This window comes from Stenella coeruleoalba (genome assembly GCF_951394435.1).
Source record: "Stenella coeruleoalba genome assembly, contig: scaffold_48, whole genome shotgun sequence".
Classification (NCBI taxonomy): domain Eukaryota; kingdom Metazoa; phylum Chordata; class Mammalia; order Artiodactyla; family Delphinidae; genus Stenella; species Stenella coeruleoalba.
Genome location: NW_027646083.1, coordinates 288274 through 310485, shown reverse-complemented (window position 1 = coordinate 310485; position 22212 = coordinate 288274). Strand labels below are relative to the sequence as shown.

General features: G+C 43.9%; 1 long non-coding RNA gene across 30 annotated transcripts in view; it reads right to left on the bottom strand.

The window, feature by feature from the left end:
* The window catches only part of LOC307181352, a 1649813-nt gene that overhangs the window by 1343041 nt on the left and 284560 nt on the right, over positions 1-22212 (bottom strand). Inside the window, exon 5 of one of the 30 annotated variants that reach the window (XR_013826522.1) lies at positions 1536-1554. The exons of 26 other annotated variants lie outside the window; for them this stretch is intronic. This is a non-coding gene — a long non-coding RNA (uncharacterized lncRNA). Of the gene's footprint in view, positions 1-1535; positions 1555-3056; positions 3135-17289; positions 17347-20484; positions 20504-22212 lie in introns of those variants that run through there. 3 more of the 30 variants (XR_013826523.1, XR_013826524.1, XR_013826525.1) reach the window with 3 other exon arrangements.

Below are 22212 nucleotides of genomic sequence, written 5' to 3'. Positions count from 1 at the left end.
AAGAAACATCATAAGATATCAGTAATACACGGAATGTAAACTTGGCTACACAGGAACTGAATTACAGAACAGAACAGGGTCTCAAATTTAGAAAACCAACTTATGCTTGCTTAAGGTTAAAGGTGAGTTGGGGTGCTGCATAAAACCAGAGATTGAAATGAGCACAGATAAAGTTCCTTAAGTCAAATATGGAATAGACAAGAGCTACTCCTTGCTCAACGAAATGGACTCAACACCCCATATTAAACGCCTAAGAATGTACCTGACTAGTAAGTATTGGAAAACCTATGGATTGCTATGTCTCCAAAAGAGAATCAAGCATGTGTACAGGGGCATAAACGCAGCAGTGATAGGATTGGAGAGGTTCGGTGAGCAAATGAAGACCCTTTGAAGTCATATTGCATGGTACGCATTACACGGGTCTCAACTCTCCAGGTTTAAGGTATTCTTCCTTCAGCTAAAACATGCATGTGGAACACAAGTATGATCAACCACGTGAATGGGAGACGTGTTCAAATATGTCTCAGTTTTCCTCCCCTGGTACTCGGGTGCAACATTCCAGACGCTTTACTAACACTCTCCCCACTTGGAGAGTCAGCGCCTTTAACCTCCTGTTTGGCCCAGTTTGCAGTTTCTGCGGAAGATGAACAGGAATAGCGAGAACCAATGAGAGACTAGCTGGAGGTGTCTGGACGGGCAAATTTAACTCTCATTTCCCACCAGGAAGAGGAATTAACCAAAGGCTCAGCATGCCGGGCCGGAACCAGATTAGGGCCTGAAGCCATCCTGCGGTGTTGCGGCCAGGTCACAAGAAAGCGAGTTGAAGAAAGGAGCTCAGGGGCACTGTAATTCACAAACCTGCAGAGTTATAAATGACAGCTATCGTCCAAAAATAGACTGAAGTAAGGCTGCCAAGAGGACTTGAAAGCGGGGCAGAATTGCAGGAAACCGATTTCAGGAGGTAGACTGGAATTGCATTGAAAGCATAGGAAAAGAGGCAGAACGTCCACAATGATGCACTTGGCCAAAAAGGGCGTATGCGTTTTTTCCTGAATATATTCAGGAAAAAACGCATACGCCCTTTTTGGCCAACCAAGCAAGCTTGCAAAGGAAATCTGCACTACAATGAAGTCTCACTTCCCCCTGGTCAAAAGGGCCATCTGAAAAAAGTGTAAAATCCAGAAAGGCAGGACAGGCCATGGAGAACTGGGAGCCTTGTTATGCTGATGGGCGGGATGTAAATTGCCAACAGACACTCGGGAGAAGTGTATGGTGTTTCCTGAAACATCTAAAAAACAAAGCAACAGAGCCTAGGGCACTTCCACTTATGGTCCTATAGCTTAGGGAAATTAAAATCAAAAAGACACAGCCACCCCAAAGTTTGGAACGGCTCTGTTTACAAGAACCTCGTTTACAGTACAAGTTCAACATCGCAGAAAGTGAAAAATGGATAAAGAACTTGAGGTACTTACGTACAATGCAGTATCACTCAGCAATGAAATCTATGTCATCAGGCCTGTAGCAGCATAATGAGTGGATTCAGGTACGATGATTCTAACTGAAATAAGTCACACAGAAAAAGAAACATCATAAGATATCACTAATACACGGAATGTAAACTTGGCTACACAGGAACTGCATTCCAAACCAGAACAGGGTCTCAAATTTAGAAAACCAACTTATGCTTGCTTAAGGGTAAAGGTGAGTTGGGGTGCTGCATAAAACCAGAGATTGAAATGAGCACAGATAAAGTCCCTTAAGTCAAATATGGAATAGACAAGAGCTACTCCTTGCTCAACGAAATGGACTCAACACCACATATTAAACGCCTAAGAATGTACCTGACTAGTAAGTATCTTAAAACCTATGGATTGCTATGTCTCCGAAAGAGAATCAAGCGTGTGTACAGGGGCATAAACGCAGCAGTGATAGGATTGGAGATGTTCGGTGAGCAAATGAAGACCCTTTGAAGTCATATTGCATGGTACCCATTCCATGGGTTTCAACTACCCAGGTTTAAGGTATTCTTCCTTCAGCTAAAACATGCATGTGGAACCTAGAGTATGATCAACCATGTGATCGGGAGACGTGTTCAAATATGTCTCAGTTTTCCTCCCCTGGTACTCGGGTGCAACATTCCAGACGCTTTACTAACACTCTCCCCACTTGGAGAGTCAGTCCCTTTAACCTCCTGTTTGGCCCAGTTTGCAATTTCTGCGGAAGATGAACAGGAATAGCGAGAACCAATGAGAGACTAGCTGGAGGTGTCTGGACGGGCAAATTTAACTCTCATTTCCCACCAGGAAGAGGAATTAACCAAAGGCTCAGCGTGCCGTGCCAGAACCAGATTAGGGCCTGAAGCCATCCTGCGGTGTTGCGGCCAGGTCACAAGAAAGCGAGTTGAAGAAAGGAGCTCAGGGGCACTGTAATTCACAAACCTGCAGACTTATAAATGACAGCTATCGTCCAAAAATAGACTGAAGTAAGGCTGCCAAGAGGACTTGAAAGCGGGGCAGAATTGCAGGAAACCGATTTCAGGAGGTAGACTGGAATTGCATTGAAAGCATAGGAAAAGAGGCAGAACGTCCACAATGATGCACTTGGCCAAAAAGGGCGTATGCGTTTTTTCCTGAATATATTCAGGAAAAAACGCATACGCCCTTTTTGGCCAACCAAGCAAGCTTGCAAAGGAAATCTGCACTACAATGAAGTCTCACTTCCCCCCGGTCAAAAGGGCCATCTGAAAAAAGTGTAAAATCCAGAAAGGCAAGACAGGCCATGGAGAACTGGGAGCCTTGTTATGCTGATGGGCGGGATGTAAATTGCCAACAACCACTCGGGAGAAGTGTATGGTGTTTCCTGAAACATCTAAAAAACAAAGCAACAGAGCTTAGGGCACTGCCACTTATGGTCCTATAGCTTAGGGAAATTAATATCAAAAAGACACAGCCACCCCAAAGTTTGGAACGGCTCTGTTTACAAGAACCTCGTTTACAGTACAAGTTCAACATCGCAGAAAGTGAAAAATGGATAAAGAAATTGTGGTATTTACTTACAAAGCAATATCACTCAGCAATGAAATCTGTGTCATCAGGCCCATAGCAGCACAATGAGTGGATTCAGGTATGATGATTCTAACTGAAATAAGTCACACAGAAAAGAAACATCATAAGATATCAGTAATACACGGAATGTAAACTTGGCTACACAGGAACTGAATTACAGAACAGAACAGGGTCTCAAATTTAGAAAACCAACTTATGCTTGCTTAAGGTTAAAGGTGAGTTGGGGTGCTGCATAAAACCAGAGATTGAAATGAGCACAGATAAAGTTCCTTAAGTCAAATATGGAATAGACAAGAGCTACTCCTTGCTCAACGAAATGGACTCAACACCCCATATTAAAAGCCTAAGAATGTACCTGACTAGTAAGTATTGGAAAACCTATGGATTGCTATGTCTCCAAAAGAGAATCAAGCATGTGTACAGGGGCATAAACGCAGCAGTGATAGGATTGGAGAGGTTCGGTGAGCAAATGAAGACCCTTTGAAGTCATATTGCATGGTACGCATTACACGGGTCTCAACTCTCCAGGTTTAAGGTATTCTTCCTTCAGCGAAAACATGCATGTGGAACACAAGTATGATCAACCATGTGAACGGGAGACGTGTTCAAATATGTCTCAGTTTTCCTCCCCTGGTACTCGGGTGCAACATTCCAGACGCTTTACTAACACTCTCCCCACTTGGAGAGTCAGCGCCTTTAACCTCCTGTTTGGCCCAGTTTGCAGTTTCTGCGGAAGATGAACAGGAATAGCGAGAACCAATGAGAGACTAGCTGGAGGTGTCTGGACGGGCAAATTTAAGTTTCATTTCCCACCAGGAAGAGGAATTAACCAAAGGCTCAGCATGCCGGGCCGGAACCAGATTAGGGCCTGAAGCCATCCTGCGGTGTTGCGGCCAGGTCACAAGAAAGCGAGTTGAAGAAAGGAGCTCAGGGGCACTGTAATTCACAAACCTGCAGAGTTATAAATGACAGCTATCGTCCAAAAATAGACTGAAGTAAGGCTGCCAAGAGGACTTGAAAGCGGGGCAGAATTGCAGGAAACCGATTTCAGGAGGTAGACTGGAATTGCATTGAAAGCATAGGAAAAGAGGCAGAACGTCCACAATGATGCACTTGGCCAAAAAGGGCGTATGCGTTTTTTCCTGAATATATTCAGGAAAAAACGCATACGCCCTTTTTGGCCAACCAAGCAAGCTTGCAAAGGAAATCTGCACTACAATGAAGTCTCACTTCCCCCCGGTCAAAAGGGCCATCTGAAAAAAGTGTAAAATCCAGAAAGGCAGGACAGGCCATGGAGAACTGGGAGCCTTGTTATGCTGATGGGTGGGATGTAAATTGCCAACAGACACTCGGGAGAAGTGTATGGTGTTTCCTGAAACATCTAAAAAACAAAGCAACAGAGCCTAGGGCACTTCCACTTATGGTCCTATAGCTTAGGGAAATTAAAATCAAAAAGACACAGCCACCCCAAAGTTTGGAACGGCTCTGTTTACAAGAACCTCGTTTACAGTACAAGTTCAACATCGCAGAAAGTGAAAAATGGATAAAGAACTTGTGGTACTTACGTACAATGCAGTATCACTCAGCAATGAAATCTATGTCATCAGGCCTGTAGCAGCATAATGAGTGGATTCAGGTACGATGATTCCAACTGAAATAAGTCACACAGAAAAAGAAACATCATAAGATATCACTAATACAAGGAATGTAAACTTGGCTACACAGGAACTGCATTCCAAACCAGAACAGGGTCTCAAATTTAGAAAACCAACTTATGCTTGCTTAAGGGAAAAGGTGAGTTGGGGTGCTGCATAAAACCAGAGATTGAAATGAGCACAGATAAAGTCCCTTAAGTCAAATATGGAATAGACAAGAGCTACTCCTTGCTCAACGAAATGGACTCAAAACCCCATATTAAACCCCTAAGAATGTACCTGACTAGTAAGTATCTTAAAACCTATGGATTGCTATGTCTCCAAAAGAGAATCAAGCGTGTGTACAGGGGCATAAACGCAGCAGTGATAGGATTGGAGAGGTTCGGTGAGCAAATGAAGACCCTTTGAAGTCATATTGCATGGTACCCATTACACGGGTCTCAACTCTCCAGGTTTAAGGTATTCTTCCTTCAGCTAAAACATGCATGTGGAACCCAGAGTATGATCAACCATGTGAACGGGAGACGTGTTCAAATATGTCTCAGTTTTCCTCCCCTGGTACTCGGGTGCAACATTCCAGACGCTTTCCTAACACTCTCCCCACTTGGAGAGTCAGTCCCTTTAACCTCCTGTTTGGCCCAGTTTGCAATTTCTGCGGAAGATGTACAGGAATAGCGAGAACCAATGAGAGGCTAGCTGGAGGTGTCTGGACGGGCAAATTTAACTCTCATTTCCCACCAGGAAGAGGAAATAACCAAAGGCTCAGCGTGCCGTGCCGGAACCAGATTAAGGCCTGAAGCCATCCTGCAGTGTTGCGGCCAGGTCACAAGAAAGCAAGTTGAAGAAAGGAGCTCAGGGGCACTGTAATTCACAAACCTGCAGAGTTATAAATGACAGCTATCGTCCAAAAATAGACTGAAGTAAGGCTGCCAAGAGGACTTGAAAGCGGGGCAGAATTGCAGGAAACCGATTTCAGGAGGTAGACTGGAATTGCATTGAAAGCATAGGAAAAGAGGCAGAACGTCCACAATGATGCACTTGGCCAAAAAGGGCGTATGCGTTTTTTCCTGAATATATTCAGGAAAAAACGCATACGCCCTTTTTGGCCAACCAAGCAAGCTTGCAAAGGAAATCTGCACTACAATGAAGTCTCACTTCCCCCCGGGCAAAAGGGCCATCTGAAAAAAGTGTAAAATCCAGAAAGGCAGGACAGGCCATGGAGAACTGGGAGCCTTGTTATGCTGATGGGCAGGATGTAAATTGCCAACAACCACTTGGGAGAAGTGTATGGTGTTTCCTGAAACATCTAAAAAACAAAGCAACAGAGCCTAGGGCACTTCCACTTATGGTCCTATAGCTTAGGGAAATTAAAATCAAAAAGACACAGCCACCCCAAAGTTTGGGACACCTCCGTTTACAAGAACCTCGTTTACCATACAAGTTCAATATCACAGAAAGTGAAAAATGGATAAAGAACTTGTGGTACTTACGTACAATGCAGTATCACTCAGCAATGAAATCTATGTCATCAGGCCCTTAGCAGCATAATGAGTGGATTCAGGTACGATGATTCTAACTGAAATAAGTCACACAGAAAAAGAAACATCATAAGATATCAGTAATACACGGAATGTAAACTTGGCTACACAGGAACTGAATTACAGAACAGAACAGGGTCTCAAATTTAGAAAACCAACTTATGCTAGCTTAAGGGGAAAGGTGAGTTGGGGTGCTGCATAAAAGCAGAGATTGAAATGAGCACAGATAAAGTTCCTTAAGCCAAATATGGAATAGACAAGAGCTACTCCTTGCTCAACGAAATGGACTCAACACCGCATATTAAACGCCTAAGAATGTACCTGACTAGTAAGTATCTTAAAACCTATGGATTGCTATGTCTCCGAAAGAGAATCAAGCATGTGTACAGGGGCATAAACGCAGCAGTGATAGGATTGGAGAGGTTCGGTGAGCAAATGAAGACCCTTTGAAGTCATATTGCATGGTACCCATTCCACGGGTTTCAAATACCAAGGTTTAAGGTATTCTTCCTCAGCTAAAACATGCATGTGGATCCTAGAGTATGATCAACCATGTGATCGCGAGACGTGTTCAAATATGTCTCAGTTTTCCTCCCCTGGTACTCGGGTGCAACATTCCAGACGCTTTACTAACACTCTCCCTACTTGGAGAGTCAGTCCCTTTAACCTCCTCTTTGGCCCAGTTTGCAATTTCTGCGGAAGATGAACAGGAATAGCGAGAACCAATGAGAGACTAGCTGGAGGTGTCTGGACGGGCAAAATTAACTCTCATTTCCCACCAGGAAGAGGAATTAACCAAAGGCTCAGCGTGCCGTGCCAGAACCAGATTAGGGCCTGAAGCCATCCTGCGGTGTTGCGGCCAGGTCACAAGAAAGCGAGTTGAAGAAAGGAGCTCAGGGGCACTGTAATTCACAAACCTGCAGACTTATAAATGACAGCTATCGTCCAAAAATAGACTGAAGTAAGGCTGCCCAGAGGACTTGAAAGCGGGGCAGAATTACAGGAAACCGATTTCAGGAGGTAGACTGGAATTGCATTGAAAGCATAGGAAAAGAGGCAGAACGTCCACAATGATGCACTTGGCCAAAAAGGGCGTATGCGTTTTTTCCTGAATATATTCAGGAAAAAACGCATACGCCCTTTTTGGCCAACCAAGCAAGCTTGCAAAGGAAATCTGCACTACAATGAAGTCTCACTTCCCCCCGGTCAAAAGGGCCATCTGAAAAAAGTGTAAAATCCAGAAAGGCAAGACAGGCCATGGAGAACTGGGAGCCTTGTTCTGCTGATGGGCGGGATGTAAATTGCCAACAACCACTCGGGAGAAGTGTATGGTGTTTCCTGAAACGTCTAAAAAACAAAGCAACAGAACCTAGGGCACTTCCACTTATGGTCCTATAGCTTAGGGAAATTAAAATCAAAAAGACACAGCCACCCCAAAGTTTGGAACGGCTCTGTTTACAAGAACCTCGTTTACAGTACAAGTTCAACATCGGAGAAAGTGAAAAATGGATAAAGAACTTGTGGTATTTACTTACAAAGCAATATCACTCAGCAATGAAATCTGTGTCATCAGGCCCTTAGCAGCACAATGAGTGGATTCAGGTATGATGATTCTAACTGAAATAAGTCACACAGAAAAAGAAACATCATAAGATATCACTAATACACGGAATGTAAACTTGGCTACAAGGAACTGAATTCCAAAACAGAACAGTGTCTCAAATTTAGAAAACCAACTTATGCTTGCTTAAGGGGAAAGGTGAGTTGGGGTGCTGCATAAAACCAGAGATTGAAATGAGCACAGATAAAGTTCCTTAAGCCAAATATGGAATAGACAAGAGCTACTCCTTGCTCAACGAAATGGACTCAACACCCCATATTAAATGCCTAAGAATGTACCTGACTAGTAAGTATCTTAAAACCTATGGATTGCTATGTCTCCAAAAGAGAATCAAGCGTGTGTACAGGGGCATAAACGCAGCAGTGATAGGATTGGAGAGGTTCGGTGAGCAAATGAAGACCCTTTGAAGTCATATTGCATGGTACGCATTACACGGGTCTCAACTCTCCAGGTTTAAGGTCTTCTTCCTTCAGCTAAAACATGCATGTGGAACCCAAGTATGATCAACCATGTGAACGGGAGACGTGTTCAAATATGTCTCAGTTTTCCTCCCCTGGTACTCGGGTACAACATTCCAGACGCTTTACTAACACTCTCCCCACTTGGAGAGTCAGCGCCTTTAACCTCCTGTTTGGCCCAGTTTGCAATTTCTGCGGAAGATGAACAGGAATAGCGAGAACCAATGAGAGGCTAGCTGGAGGTGTCTGGACGGGCAAATTTAACTCTCATTTCCCACCAGGAAGAGGAAATAACCAAAGGCTCAGCGTGCCGTACCGGAACCAGATTAGGGCCTGAAGACATCCTGCGGTGTTGCGGCCAGCTCAAAAGAAAGCGAGTTGAAGAAAGGAGCTCAGGGACACTGTAATTCACAAACCTGCAGAGTTATAAATGACAGCTATCGTCCAAAAATATACTGAAGTAAGGCTGCCAAGAGGACTTGAAAGCGGGGCAGAATTGCAGGAAACCGATTTCAGGAGGTAGACTGGAATTGCATTGAAAGCATAGGAAAAGAGGCAGAACGTCCACAATGATGCACTTGGCCAAAAAGGGCGTATGCGTTTTTTCCTGAATATATTCAGGAAAAAACGCATACGCCCTTTTTGGCCAACCAAGCAAGCTTGCAAAGGAAATCTGCACTACAATGAAGTCTCACTTCCCCCCGGTCAAAAGGGCCATCTGAAAAAAGTGTAAAATCCAGAAAGGCAGGACAGGCCATGGAGAACTGGGAGCCTTGTTATGCTGATGGGCGGGATGTAAATTGCCAACAACCACTCGGGAGAAGTGTATGGTGTTTCCTGAAACATCTAAAAAACAAAGCAACAGAGCCTAGGGCACTTCCACTTATGGTCCTATAGCTTAGGGAAATTAAAATCAAAAAGACACAGCCACCCCAAAGTTTGGGACGCCTCCGTTTATAAGAACCTCGTTTACCATACAAGTTCAATATCACAGAAAGTGAAAAATGGATAAAGAACTTGTGGTACTTACGTACAATGCAGTATCACTCAGCAATGAAATCTATGTCATCAGGCCCGTAGCAGCATAATGAGTGGATTCAGGTACGATGATTCTAACTGAAATAAGTCACACAGAAAAAGAAACATCATAAGATATCAGTAATACACGGAATGTAAACTTGGCTACACAGGAACTGAATTACAGAACAGAACAGGGTCTCAAATTTAGAAAACCAACTTATGATTGCTTAAGGGGAAAGGTGAGTTGGGGTGCTGCATAAAACCAGAGATTGAAATGAGCACAGATAAAGTTCCTTAAGCCAAATATGGAATAGACAAGAGCTACTCCTTGCTCAACGAAATGGACTCAACACCGCATATTAAACGCCTAGGAATGTACCTGACTAGTAAGTATCTTAAAACCTATGGATTGCTATGTCTCCGAAAGAGAATCAAGCATGTGTACAGGGGCATAAACGCAGCAGTGATAGGATTGGAGAGGTTCGGTGAGCAAATGAAGACCCTTTGAAGTCATATTGCATGGTACCCATTCCACGGGTTTCAAATACCCAGGTTTAAGGTATTCTTCCTCAGCTAAAACATGCATGTGGATCCTAGAGTATGATCAACCATGTGATCGCGAGACGTGTTCAAATATGTCTCAGTTTTCCTCCCCTGGTACTCGGGTGCAACATTCCAGACGCTTTACTAACACTCTCCCTACTTGGAGAGTCAGTCCCTTTAACCTCCTCTTTGGCCCAGTTTGCAATTTCTGCGGAAGATGAACAGGAATAGCGAGAACCAATGAGAGACTAGCTGGAGGTGTCTGGACGGGCAAAATTAACTCTCATTTCCCACCAGGAAGAGGAATTAACCAAAGGCTCAGCGTGCCGTGCCAGAACCAGATTAGGGCCTGAAGCCATCCTGCGGTGTTGCGGCCAGGTCACAAGAAAGCGAGTTGAAGAAAGGAGCTCAGGGGCACTGTAATTCACAAACCTGCAGACTTATAAATGACAGCTATCGTCCAAAAATAGACTGAAGTAAGGCTGCCCAGAGGACTTGAAAGCGGGGCAGAATTACAGGAAACCGATTTCAGGAGGTAGACTGGAATTGCATTGAAAGCATAGGAAAAGAGGCAGAACGTCCACAATGATGCACTTGGCCAAAAAGGGCGTATGCGTTTTTTCCTGAATATATTCAGGAAAAAACGCATACGCCCTTTTTGGCCAACCAAGCAAGCTTGCAAAGGAAATCTGCACTACAATGAAGTCTCACTTCCCCCCGGTCAAAAGGGCCATCTGAAAAAAGTGTAAAATCCAGAAAGGCAAGACAGGCCATGGAGAACTGGGAGCCTTGTTCTGCTGATGGGCGGGATGTAAATTGCCAACAACCACTCGGGAGAAGTGTATGGTGTTTCCTGAAACGTCTAAAAAACAAAGCAACAGAACCTAGGGCACTTCCACTTATGGTCCTATAGCTTAGGGAAATTAAAATCAAAAAGACACAGCCACCCCAAAGTTTGGAACGGCTCTGTTTACAAGAACCTCGTTTACAGTACAAGTTCAACATCGGAGAAAGTGAAAAATGGATAAAGAACTTGTGGTATTTACTTACAAAGCAATATCACTCAGCAATGAAATCTGTGTCATCAGGCCCTTAGCAGCACAATGAGTGGATTCAGGTATGATGATTCTAACTGAAATAAGTCACACAGAAAAAGAAACATCATAAGATATCACTAATACACGGAATGTAAACTTGGCTACACAGGAACTGAATTCCAAAACAGAACAGTGTCTCAAATTTAGAAAACCAACTTATGCTTGCTTAAGGGGAAAGGTGAGTTGGGGTGCTGCATAAAACCAGAGATTGAAATGAGCACAGATAAAGTTCCTTAAGCCAAATATGGAATAGACAAGAGCTACTCCTTGCTCAACGAAATGGACTCAACACCCCATATTAAATGCCTAAGAATGTACCTGACTAGTAAGTATCTTAAAACCTATGGATTGCTATGTCTCCAAAAGAGAATCAAGCGTGTGTACAGGGGCATAAACGCAGCAGTGATAGGATTGGAGAGGTTCGGTGAGCAAATGAAGACCCTTTGAAGTCATATTGCATGGTACGCATTACACGGGTCTCAACTCTCCAGGTTTAAGGTCTTCTTCCTTCAGCTAAAACATGCATGTGGAACCCAAGTATGATCAACCATGTGAACGGGAGACGTGTTCAAATATGTCTCAGTTTTCCTCCCCTGGTACTCGGGTGCAACATTCCAGACGCTTTACTAACACTCTCCCCACTTGGAGAGTCAGCGCCTTTAACCTCCTGTTTGGCCCAGTTTGCAATTTCTGCGGAAGATGAACAGGAATAGCGAGAACCAATGAGAGGCTAGCTGGAGGTGTCTGGACGGGCAAATTTAACTCTCATTTCCCACCAGGAAGAGGAAATAACCAAAGGCTCAGCGTGCCGTACCGGAACCAGATTAGGGCCTGAAGACATCCTGCGGTGTTGCGGCCAGCTCAAAAGAAAGCGAGTTGAAGAAAGGAGCTCAGGGGCACTGTAATTCACAAACCTGCAGACTTATAAATGACAGCTATCGTCCAAAAATATACTGAAGTAAGGCTGCCAAGAGGACTTGAAAGCGGGGCAGAATTGCAGGAAACCGATTTCAGGAGGTAGACTGGAATTGCATTGAAAGCATAGGAAAAGAGGCCGAACGTCCACAATGATGCACTTGGCCAAAAAGGGCGTATGCGTTTTTTCCTGAATATATTCAGGAAAAAACGCATACGCCCTTTTTGGCCAACCAAGCAAGCTTGCAAAGGAAATCTGCACTACAATGAAGTCTCACTTCCCCCCGGTCAAAAGGGCCATCTGAAAAAAGTGTAAAATCCAGAAAGGCAGGACAGGCCATGGAGAACTGGGAGCCTTGTTATGCTGATGGGCGGGATGTAAATTGCCAACAACCACTCGGGAGAAGTGTATGGTGTTTCCTGAAACATCTAAAAAACAAAGCAACAGAGCCTAGGGCACTTCCACTTATGGTCCTATAGCTTAGGGAAATTAAAATCAAAAAGACACAGCCACCCCAAAGTTTGGGACGCCTCCGTTTATAAGAACCTCGTTTACCATACAAGTTCAATATCACAGAAAGTGAAAAATGGATAAAGAACTTGTGGTACTTACGTACAATGCAGTATCACTCAGCAATGAAATCTATGTCATCAGGCCCGTAGCAGCATAATGAGTGGATTCAGGTACGATGATTCTAACTGAAATAAGTCACACAGAAAAAGAAACATCATAAGATATCACTAATACACGGAATGTAAACTTGGCTACACAGGAACTGAATTACAGAACAGAACAGGGTCTCAAATTTAGAAAACCAACTTATGCTTGCTTAAGGGGAAAGGTGAGTTGGGGTGCTGCATAAAACCAGAGATTGAAATGAGCACAGATAAAGTTCCTTAAGCCAAATATGGAATAGACAAGAGCTACTCCTTGCTCAACGAAATAGAGTCAACACCCCATATTAAACGCCTAAGAATGTACCTGACTAGTAAGTATCTTAAAACCTATGGATTGCTATGTCTCCAAAAGAGAATCAAGCGTGTGTACAGGGGCATAAACGCAGCAGTGATAGGATTGGAGAGGTTCGGTGAGCAAATGAAGACCCTTTGAAGTCATATTGCATGGTACGCATTACACGGGTCTCAACTCTCCAGGTTTAAGGTATTCTTCCTTCAGCTAAAACATGCATGTGGAACCCAAGTATGATCAACCATGTGAACGGGAGACGTGTTCAAATATGTCTCAGTTTTCCTCCCCTGGTACTCGGGTGCAACATTCCAGACGCTTTACTAACACTCTCCCCACTTGGAGAGTCAGCGCCTTTAACCTCCTGTTTGGCCCAGTTTGCAATTTCTGCGGAAGATGAACAGGAATAGCGAGAACCAATGAGAGGCTAGCTGGAGGTGTCTGGATGGGCAAATTTAACTCTCATTTCCCACCAGGAAGAGGAAATAACCAAAGGCTCAGCGTGCCGTACCGGAAGCAGATTAGGGCCTGAAGACATCCTGCGGTGTTGCGGCCAGGTCACAAGAAAGCGAGTTGAAGAAAGGAGCTCAGGGGCACTGTAATTCACAAACCTGCAGACTTATAAATGACAGCTATCGTCCAAAAATAGACTGAAGTAAGGCTGCCAAGAGGACTTGAAAGCGGGGCAGAATTGCAGGAAACCGATTTCAGGAGGTAGACTGGAATTGCATTGAAAGCATAGGAAAAGAGGCAGAACGTCCACAATGATGCACTTGGCCAAAAAGGGCGTATGCGTTTTTTCCTGAATATATTCAGGAAAAAACGCATACGCCCTTTTTGGCCAACCAAGCAAGCTTGCAAAGGAAATCTGCACTACAATGAAGTCTCACTTCCCCCCGGTCAAAAGGGCCATCTGAAAAAAGTGTAAAATCCAGAAAGGCAGGACAGGCCATGGAGAACTGGGAGCCTTGTTATGCTGATGGGCGGGATGTAAATTGCCAACAACCACTCCGGAGAAGTGTATGGTGTTTCCTGAAACATCTAAAAAACAAAGCAACAGAACCTAGGGCACTTCCACTTATGGTCCTATAGATTAGGGAAATTAAAATCAAAAAGACACAGCCACCCCAAAGTTTGGAACGGCTCTGTTTACAAGAACCTCGTTTACAGTACAAGTTCAACATCGCAGAAAGTGAAAAATGGATAAAGAAGTTGTGGTATTTACTTACAAAGCAATATCACGCAGCAATGAAATCTGTGTCATCAGGCCCTTAGCAGCACAATGAGTGGATTCAGGTATGATGATTCTAACTGAAATAAGTCACACAGAAAAAGAAACATCATAAGATATCAGTAATACATGGAATGTAAACTTGGCTACACAGGAACTGAATTACAGAACAGAACAGGGTCTCAAATTTAGAAAACCAACTTATGCTTGCTTAAGGGTAAAGGTGAGTTGGGGTGCTGCATAAAACCAGAGATTGAAATGAGCACAGATAAAGTTCCTTAAGCCAAATATGGAATAGACAAGAGCTACTCCTTGCTCAACGAAATGGACTCAACACCGCATATTAAACGCCTAAGAATGTACCTGACTACTAAGTATCTTAAAACCTATAGATTGCTATGTCTCCGAAAGAGAATCAAGCATGTGTACAGGGGCATAAACGCAGCAGTGATAGGATTGGAGAGGTTCAGTGAGCAAATGAAGACCCTTTGAAGTCATATTGCATGGTACCCATTCCACGGGTTTCAACTACCCAGATTTTAGGTATTCTTCCTTCAGCTAAAACATGCATGTGGAACCCAGAGTATGATCAACCATGTGATCGGGAGACGTGTTCAAATATGTCTCAGTTTTCCTCCCCTGGTACTCGGGTGCAACATTCCAGACGCTTTACTAACACTCTCCCCACTTGGAGAGTCAGCGCCTTTAACCTCCTGTTTGGCCCAGTTTGCAATTTCTGCGGAAGATGAACAGGAATAGCGAGAACCAATGAGAGGCTAGCTGGAGGTGTCTGGACGGGCAAATTTAACTCTCATTTCCCACCAGGAAGAGGAAATAACCAAAGGCTTAGTGTGCCATACTGGAACCAGATTAGGGCCTGAAGCCATCCTGCGGTGTTGCGGCCAGCTCAAAAGAAAGCGAGTTGAAGAAAGCAGCTCAGGGGCACTGTAATTCACAAACCTGCAGAGTAATAAATGACAGCTATCGTCCAAAAATATACTGAAGTAAAGCTGCCAAGAGGACTTGAAATCGGGGCAGAATTGCAGGAAACCGATTTCAGGAGGTAGACTGGAATTGCATTGAAAGCATAGGAAAAGAGGCAGAACGTCCACAATGATGCACTTGGCCAAAAAGGGCGTATGCGTTTTTTCCTGAATATATTCAGGAAAAAACGCATACGCCCTTTTTGGCCAACCAAGCAAGCTTGCAAAGGAAATCTGCACTACAATGAAGTCTCACTTCCCCTCGGTCAAAAGGGCCATCTGAAAAAAGTGTAAAATCCAGAAAGGCAGGACAGGCCATGGAGAACTGGGAGCCTTGTTATGCTGATGTGCGGGATGTCAATTGCCAACAGACACTCGGGAGAAGTGTATGGTGTTTCCTGAAACATCTAAAAAACAAAGCAACAGAGCCTAGGGCACTTCCACTTATGGTCCTATAGCTTAGGGAAATTAAAATCAAAAAGACACAGCCACCCCAAAGTTTGGGACGCCTCTGTTTACAAGAACCTCGTTTACCGTACAAGTTCAATATCACAGAAAGTGAAAAATGGATAAAGAACTTGTGGTACTTACGTACAATGCAGTATCACTCAGCAATGAAATCTATGTCATCAGGCCCGTAGCAGCATAATGAGTAGATTCAGGTACGATGATTCTAACTGAAATAAGTCACACAGAAAAAGAAACATCATAAGATATCACTAATACACGGAATGTAAATTTGGCTACACAGGAACTGAATTACAGAACAGAACAGGTTCTCAAATTTAGGAAACCAACTTATGCTTGCTTAAGGGGAAAGGTGAGTTGGGGTGCTGCATAAAACCAGAGATTGAAATGAGCACAGATAAAGTTCCTTAAGCCAAATATGGAATAGACAAGAGCTACTCCTTGCTCAACGAAATGGACTCAACACCGCATATTAAACGCCTAAGAATGTACCTGACTAGTAAGTATCTTAAAACCTATGGATTGCTATGTCTCCGAAAGAGAATCAAGCATGTGTACAGGGGCATAAACGCAGCAGTGATAGGATTGGAGAGGTTCGGTGAGCAAATGAAGACCCTTTGAAGTCATATTGCATGGTACCCATTCCACGGGTTTCAACTACCCAGGTTTTAGGTATTCTTCCTTCAGCTAAAACATGCATGTGGAACCCAGAGTATGATCAACCGTGTGATCGGGAGACGTGTTCAAATATGTCTCAGTTTTCCTCCCCTGGTACTCGGGTGCAACATTCCAGACGCTTTACTAACACTCTCCCCACTTGGAGAGTCAGCGCCTTTAACCTCCTGTTTGGCACAGTTTGCAATTTCTGCGGAAGATGAACAGGAATAGCGAGAACCAATGAGAGACTAGCTGGAGGTGTCTGGACGGGCAAATTTAACTCTCATTTCCCACCAGGAAGAGGAAATAACCAGAGGGTCAGCGTGCCATGCCGGAACCAGATTAGGGCCTGAAGCCATCCTGCGGTGTTGCGGCCAGGTCACAAGAAAGCGAGTTGAAGAAAAGAGCTCAGGGGCACTGTAATTCACAAACCTGCAGAGTTATAAATGACAGCTATCGTCCAAAAATACACTGAAGTAAGGCTGCCAAGAGGACTTGAAAGCGGGGCAGAATTGCAGGAAACCGATTTCAGGAGGTAGACTGGAATTGCATTGAAAGCATAGGAAAAGAGGCAGAACGTCCACAATGATGCACTTGGCCAAAAAGGGCGTATGCGTTTTTTCCTGAATATATTCAGGAAAAAACGCATACGCCCTTTTTGGCCAACCAAGCAAGCTTGCAAAGGAAATCTGCACTACAATGAAGTCTCACTTCCCCCCGGTCAAAAGGGCCATCTGAAAAAAGTGTAAAATCCAGAAAGGCAGGACAGGCCATGGAGAACTGGGAGCCTTGTTATGCTGATGGGCGGGATGTAAATTGCCAACAACCACTCGGGAGAAGTGTATGGTGTTTCCTGAAACATCTAAAAAACAAAGCAACAGAACCTAGGGCACTTCCACTTATGGTCCTATAGATTAGGGAAATTAAAATCAAAAAGACACAGCCACCCCAAAGTTTGGAACGGCTCTGTTTACAAGAACCTCATTTACAGTACAAGTTCAACATCGCAGAAAGTGAAAAATGGATAAAGAACTTGTGGTATTTACTTACAAAGCAATATCACGCAGCAATGAAATCTGTGTCATCAGGCCCTTAGCAGCACAATGAGTGGATTCAGGTATGATGATTCTAACTGAAATAAGTCACACAGAAAAAGAAACATCATAAGATATCAGTAATACACGGAATGTAAACTTGGCTACACAGGAACTGAATTACAGAACAGAACAGGTCTCAAATTTAGAAAATCAACTTATGCTTGCTTAAGGGTAAAGGTGAGTTGGGGTGCTGCATAAAACCAGAGATTGAAATGAGCACAGATAAAGTTCCTTAAGCCAAATATGGAATACACAAGAGCTACTCCTTGCTCAACGAAATGGACTCAACACCGCATATTAAACGCCTAAGAATGTACCTGACTAGTAAGTATCTTAAAACCTATAGATTGCTATGTCTCCGAAAGAGAATCAAGCATGTGTACAGGGGCATAAACGCAGCAGTGATAGGATTGGAGAGGTTCTGTGAGCAAATGAAGACCCTTTGAAGTCATATTGCATGGTACCCATTCCACGGGTTTCAACTACCCAGATTTTAGGTATTCTTCCTTCAGCTAAAACATGCATGTGGAACCCAAGTATTATCAACCATGTGAACGGGAGACGTGTTCAAATATGTCTCAGTTTTCCTCCCCTGGTAATCGGGTGCAACATTCCAGACGCTTTACTAACACTCTCCCCACTTGGAGAGTCAGCGCCTTTAACCTCCTGTTTGGCCCAGTTTGCAATTTCTGCGGAAGATGAACAGGAATAGCGAGAACCAATTAGAGACTAGCTGGAGGTGTCTGGACGGGCAAATTTAACTCTCATTTCCCACCAGGAAGAGGAATTAACCAAAGGCTCAGCATGCCGGGCTGGAACAAGATTAGGGCCTGAAGCCATCCTGCGGTGTTGCGGCCAGGTCACAAGAAAGCGAGTTGAAGAAAAGAGCTCAGGGGCACTGTAATTCACAAACCTGCAGAGTTATAAATGACAGCTATCGTCCAAAAATACACTGAAGTAAGGCTGCCAAGAGGACTTGAAAGCGGGGCAGAATTGCAGGAAACCGATTTCAGGAGGTAGACTGGAATTGCATTGAAAGCATAGGAAAAGAGGCAGAACGTCCACAATGATGCACTTGGCCAAAAAGGGCGTATGCGTTTTTTCCTGAATATATTCAGGAAAAAACGCATACGCCCTTTTTGGCCAACCAAGCAAGCTTGCAAAGGAAATCTGCACTACAATGAAGTCTCACTTCCCCTCGGTCAAAAGGGCCATCTGATAAAAGTGTAAAATCCAGAAAGGCAGGACAGGCCATGGAGAACTGGGAGCCTTGTTATGCTGATGTGCGGGATGTCAATTGCCAACAGACACTCGGGAGAAGTGTATGGTGTTTCCTGAAACATCTAAAAAACAAAGCAACAGAGCCTAGGGCACTTCCACTTATGGTCCTATAGCTTAGGGAAATTAAAATCAAAAAGACACAGCCACCCCAAAGTTTGGGACGCCTCTGTTTACAAGAACCTCGTTTACCGTACAAGTTCAATATCACAGAAAGTGAAAAATGGATAAAGAACTTGTGGTACTTACGTACAATGCAGTATCACTCAGCAATGAAATCTATGTCATCAGGCCCGTAGCAGCATAATGAGTAGATTCAGGTACGATGATTCTAACTGAAATAAGTCACACAGAAAAAGAAACATCATAAGATATCAGTAATACACGGAATGTAAACTTGGCTACACAGGAACTGAATTACAGAACAGAACAGGTTCTCAAATTTAGAAAACCAACTTATGCTTGCTTAAGGGGAAAGGTGAGTTGGGGTGCTGCATAAAACCAGAGATTGAAATGAGCACAGATAAAGTTCCTTAAGCCAAATATGGAATAGACAAGAGCTACTCCTTGCTCAACGAAATGGACTCAACACCGCATATTAAATGCCTAAGAATGTACCTGACTAGTAAGTATCTTAAAACCTATGGATTGCTATGTCTCCGAAAGAGAATCAGGCATGTGTACAGGGGCATAAACGCAGCAGTGATAGGATTGGAGAGGTTCGGTGAGCAAATGAAGACCCTTTGAAGTCATATTGCATGGTACCCATTCCACGGGTTTCAACTACCCAGGTTTTAGGTATTCTTCCTTCAGCTAAAACATGCATGTGGAACCCAGAGTATGATCAACCGTGTGATCGGGAGACGTGTTCAAATATGTCTCAGTTTTCCTCCCCTGGTACTCGGGTGCAACATTCCAGACGCTTTACTAACACTCTCCCCACTTGGAGAGTCAGCGCCTTTAACCTCCTGTTTGGCACAGTTTGCAATTTCTGCGGAAGATGAACAGGAATAGCGAGAACCAATGAGAGACTAGCTGGAGGTGTCTGGACGGGCAAATTTAACTCTCATTTCCCACCAGGAAGAGGAAATAACCAGAGAGTCAGCGTGCCATGCCGGAACCAGATTAGGGCCTGAAGCCATCCTGCGGTGTTGCGGCCAGGTCACAAGAAAGCGAGTTGAAGAAAGGAGCTCAGGGGCACTGTAATTCACAAACCTGCAGAGTTATAAATGAGAGCTATCGTCCAAAAATAGACTGAAGTAAGGCTGCCAAGAGGACTTGAAAGCGGGGCAGAATTGCAGGAAACCGATTTCAGGAGGTAGACGGGAATTGCATTGAAAGCATAGGAAAAGAGGCAGAACGTCCACAATGATGCACTTGGCCAAAAAGGGCGTATGCGTTTTTTCCTGAATATATTCAGGAAAAAACGCATACGCCCTTTTTGGCCAACCAAGCAAGCTTGCAAAGGAAATCTGCACTACAATGAAGTCTCACTTCCCCCGGTCAAAAGGGCCATCTGAAAAAAGTGTAAAATCCAGAAAGGCAGGACAGGCCATGGAGAACTGGGAGCCTTGTTATGCTGATGGGCGGCATGTAAATTACCAACAGACACTCAGGAGAAGTGTATGGTGTTTCCTGAAACATCTAAAAAACAAAGCAACAGAGCCTAGGGCACTGCCACTTATGGTCCTATAGCTTAGGGAAATTAAAATCAAAAAGACACAGCCACCCCAAAGTTTGGGACGCCTCTGTTTACAAGAACCTCGTTTACAGTACAAGTTCAACATCGCAGAAAGTGAAAAATGGATAAAGAATTTGTGGTATTTACTTACAAAGCAATATCACTCAGCAATCAAATCTATGTCATCAGGGCCTTAGCAGCACAATGAGTGGATTCAGGTATGATGATTCTAACTGAAATAAGTCACACAGAAAAAGAAACATCATAAGATATCAGTAATACACGGAATGTAAACTTGGCTACACAGGAACTGAATTACAGAACAGAACAGGGTCTCAAATTTAGAAAACCAACTTATGCTTGCTTAAGGGGAAAGGTGAGTTGGGGTGCTGCATAAAACCAGAGATTGAAATGAGCACAGATAAAGTTCCTTAAGCCAAATATGGAATAGACAAGAGCTACTCCTTGCTCAACGAAATGGACTCAACACCGCATATTAAACGCCTAAGAATGTACCTGATTAGTAAGTATCTTAAAACCTATGGATTGCTATGTCTCCGAAAGAGAATCAAGCATGTGTACAGGGGCATAAACGCAGCAGTGATAGGATTGGAGAGGTTCGTGAGCAAATGAAGACCCTTTGAAGTCATATTGCATGGTACCCATTCCACGGGTTTCAACTACCCAGGTTTTAGGTATTCTTCCTTCAGCTAAAACATGCATGTGGAACCCAGAGTATGATCAACCATGTGATCGGGAGACGTGTTCAAATATGTCTCACTTTTCGTACCCTGGTACTCGGGTGCAACATTCCAGACGCTTTACTAACACTCTCCCCACTTGGAGAGTCAGCGCCTTTAACCTCCTGTTTGGCACAGTTTGCAATTTCTGCGGAAGATGAACAGGAATAGCGAGAACCAATGAGAGACTAGCTGGAGGTGTCTGGACGGGCAAATTTAACTCTCATTTCCCACCAGGAAGAGGAAATAACCAAAGGCTCAGCGTGCCGTACCGGAACCAGATTAGGGCCTGAAGCCATCCTGCGGTGTTGCGGCCAGCTCAAAAGAAAGCGAGTTGAAGAAAGGAGCTCAGGGGCACTGTAATTCACAAACCTGCAGAGTTATAAATGACAGCTATCGTCCAAAAATAGACTGAAGTAAGGCTGCCGAGAGGACTTGAAAGCGGGGCAGAATTGCAGGAAACCGATTTCAGGAGGTAGACTGGAATTGCATTGAAAGCATAGGAAAAGAGGCAGAACGTCCACAATGATGCACTTGGCCAAAAAGGGCGTATGCGTTTTTTCCTGAATATATTCAGGAAAAAACGCATACGCCCTTTTTGGCCAACCAAGCAAGCTTGCAAAGGAAATCTGCACTACAATGAAGTCTCACTTCCCCCCGGTCAAAAGGGCCATCTGAAAAAAGGGTAAAATCCAGAAAGGCAGGACAAGCCATGGAGAACTGGGAGCCTTGTTATGCTGATGGGCGGGATGTAAATTGCCAACAGACACTCGGGAGAAGTGTATGGTGTTTCCTTAAACATCTAAAAAACAAAGCAACAGAGCCTAGGGCACTGCCACTTATGGTCCTATAGCTTAGGGAAATTAAAATCAAAAAGACACAGCCACCCCAAAGTTTGGGACGCCTCTGTTTACAAGAACCTCGTTTACAGTACAAGTTCAACATCGCAGAAAGTGAAAAATGGATAGAGAAGTTGTGGTATTTACTTACAAAGCAATATCACTCAGCAATGAAATCTATGTCATCAGGGCCTTAGCAGCACAATGAGTGGATTCAGGTATGATGATTCTAACTGAAATAAGTCACACAGAAAAAGAAACATCATAAGATATCAGTAATACACGGAATGTAAACTTGGCTACACAGGAACTGAATTACAGAACAGAACAGGGTCTCAAATTTAGAAAACCAACTTATG